At 47.2% G+C, this 3,098-nt stretch overlaps 1 non-coding gene across 1 annotated transcript; it reads right to left on the bottom strand.

Annotated features, from left to right (window-relative positions):
* Positions 1 to 768: 768 nt before the first annotated feature.
* On the bottom strand, positions 769 to 896 carry LOC142201730 (small nucleolar RNA SNORA17). Its single transcript, XR_012715628.1, has one exon. It is a non-coding gene; the product is annotated as a small nucleolar RNA SNORA17 (small nucleolar RNA).
* Between the last annotated feature and the right edge of the window lie 2,202 nt (positions 897 to 3,098).

The following is a 3,098-nucleotide window of genomic DNA, read 5'->3' as shown; positions in this document are numbered from 1 at the left end:
GAAGAACCAAAAGAGGGATAAAATGTGCGGCGCGCCGCGGGAAATTTAGCCCCACCCAAAGTTATGTTGACTCCGCCCACTCATTAATTTTTCATGTGCCCGCACACTGTATAATCCTCCTACAGTCACCCGTAAATTATATTTCCCCCCTCCGTCTCTCCCCCAGCTTCATATACACCCTTCATCTGCCCCCAGATTCATGTCCCCTCCATCTCTGCCCCCAGATTCATGTCCCCCCATCTCTGCCCCCAGATTCATGTCCCCTCCATCTCTGCCCCCAGATTCATGTCCCCTCCATCTCTTCCCCCAGATCCATGTCCCCTCCATTTCTGCCCACAGATTCATGTCCCCACATCTCTGCCCCCAGATTCATGTCCCCTCCATCTCTGCCCCCAGATTCATGTTCCCTCCATCTCTGCCCCCAGATTCATGTCCCTCCATCTCTGCCCCCAGATTCATGTCCCCTCCATCTCTGCCCCCAGATTCATGTCCCTCCATCTCTGCCCCCAGATTCATGTCCTCTCCATCTCTGCCCCCAGATTCATGTCTCCACATCTCTGCCCCCAGATTCATGTCCCTCCATCTCTGCCCCCAGTGTCATGCCGTCCTCTCTTTCATCTGCCCCCAGTTTCACGTTCAACATAATCCACATTACACTTACCTTTTTCTCGTTCCCCCGCTGCTCTCTGCGCGCCTCTCTCTTACTGGCGCACAGTTGTAGACGCGATGTGACGTCATCACATCGCGTCTACACTGCCGGGTAGCCGGCGGCAGCGGCGAAGTGAGGAGCTGACACAGGTGACCTGTGTCAGCTCCTCGCTTCGCCGCTGCCACCTCTCTCGCTGACGCTGACACATATGCGGCTGAGCCAGCCGCATTTGTGTCAGCGAGAGAGGCCGCAGCGGCGAAGCGAGGAGCTGACCTGTGTCAGCTCCTCGCTTCAGCCGCGTATGTGTTCAACTCAGATCTGCGTCCTCTGGACGCAGATCTGAGTTGAAACAAGCAGGACATACAATGACTACTGCCGGCGCCAGGGGGCCCGGGCCCCCCCATTTTTAAATTTGGCCGGGTCCCTGACGCCAGTAGCAGTAGTACTGGCCTATCGGCGGCCCTGGCTGGCCCTATGGTTAAAGTGGCACTGCACACAACAGTGTAGGGCACTTCATACTGATTTCTTTGTGTACTACTTGCATAGTTTTAAGTGTAATTGTCCCTCTGTGGCTTGTATTCACCCATTTCATTTTGATTGAAAGTGACACAGCCTCAAAGATACTGGGAAATCTTATATCTGAACGTAAGGAAATACAATGCAGTCCTGGTGTTCATGGAGTCACAGGCAACTGTATTGTGTCTGTGCTGGAACAGAAGAAGTGGGGCACCTGTACGGTAAGATATTCCCAAAGTAGTACTTGCAAGTTTATTTGCATGTTTATAAAACTACCAATTTCTCTGCAATGAAGCAGTAGACGTCTAGAACAAAGGTATCATTTTAATCATGTGAGTGCCCTACAATACTGTCTAGTTATGATACTGTGGATAAAGTGCTCTGAATTTTTCAGATATTTACTTCTGGAGTTTTTTCCTGAGTTCTCAAATCACTTGCATGATGAATATAGTCCCTTTTTGTGGAACTATTTCTCCTCAGTTTCAGAAATTGTACCTTCAGAATGCCCCTCTTGAGTGGTAACGGTTGGCTGCTCTCCCACCTCAAGAGGGAATTCGTCGCTGTCGGCTTTCTGAAGACTATTTTCTTTATACTCACATTTACTCTCAAATACAGTTAGGGCCAGAAATATTTGCACAGTGACACAAGTTTTGTTATTTTAGCTGTTTACTAAAACATGTTCAGAAATACAATTATATATATAATATGGGCTGAAAGTGCACACTCCCAGCTGCAATATGAGAGTTTCCACATCCAAATCGGAGAAAGGGTTTAGGAATCATAGCTCTGTAATGCATAGCCTCCTCTTTTTCAAGGGACCAAAAGTAATTGGACAATGGACTCTAAGGGCTGCAATTAACTCTGAAGGCGTCTCCCTCGTAAACCTGTAATCAATGAAGTAGTTAAAAGGTCTGGGGTTGATTCCAGGTGTGTGGTTTTGCATTTGGAAGCTGTTGCTGTGACCAGACAACATGCGGTCAAAGGAACTCTCAATTAAGGTGAAGCAGAACATCCTGAGGCTGAAAAAAAAAGAAAAAATCCATCAGAGAGATAGCAGACATGCTTGGAGTAACAAAAGTACCAACAGTCGGGTACATTCTAAGAAAAAAGGAATTGACTGGTGAGCTTGAGAACTCAAAAAGGCCTGGGTGTCCACGGATGACAACAGTGGTGGATGATCGCCGCATACTTTCTTTGGTCAAGAAGAACCCGTTCACAACATCAACTGAAGTCCAGAACACTCTCAGTGAAGTAGGTGTATCTGTCTCTAAGTCAACAGTAAAGAGAAGTCTCCATGAAAGTAAATACAAAGGGTTCACATCTAGATGCAAACCATTCATCAATTCCAAAAATAGACAGGCCAGAGTTAAATTTGCTGAAAAACACCTGAAGAAGCCAGCTCAGTTCTGGAAAAGTATTCTATGGACAGATGAGACAAAGATCAACCTGTACCAGAATGATAGGAAGAAAAAAGTTTGGAGAAGAAAGGGAACGGCACATGATCCAAGGCACACCACATCCTCTGTAAAACATGGTGGAGGCAACGTGATGGCATGGGCATGCATGGCTTTCAATGGCACTGGGTCACTTGTGTTTATTGATGACATAACAGCAGACAAGAGTAGCCGGATGAATTCTGAAGTGTACCGGGATATACTTTCAGCCCAGATTCAGCCAAATGCTGCCAAGTTGATCGGACGGCGCTTCATAGTACAGATGGACAATGACCCCAAGCATACAGCCAAAGCTACCCAGGAGTTCATGAGTGCAAAAAAGTGGAACATTCTGCAATGGCCAAGTCAATCACCAGATCTTAACTAAATTGAGCATGCATTTCACTTGCTCAAATCCAGACTTAAGGCGGAAAGACCCACAAACAAGCAAGACCTGAAGGCTGCGGCTGTAAAGGCTTGGCAAAGCATTAAGAAGGAGG

Source organism: Leptodactylus fuscus, chromosome 4, assembly GCF_031893055.1.
Source record: "Leptodactylus fuscus isolate aLepFus1 chromosome 4, aLepFus1.hap2, whole genome shotgun sequence".
Classification (NCBI taxonomy): domain Eukaryota; kingdom Metazoa; phylum Chordata; class Amphibia; order Anura; family Leptodactylidae; genus Leptodactylus; species Leptodactylus fuscus.
The sequence above is the reverse complement of the archived record's forward strand: the minus strand, read 5'-3'. Positions and strand labels throughout refer to the sequence as shown.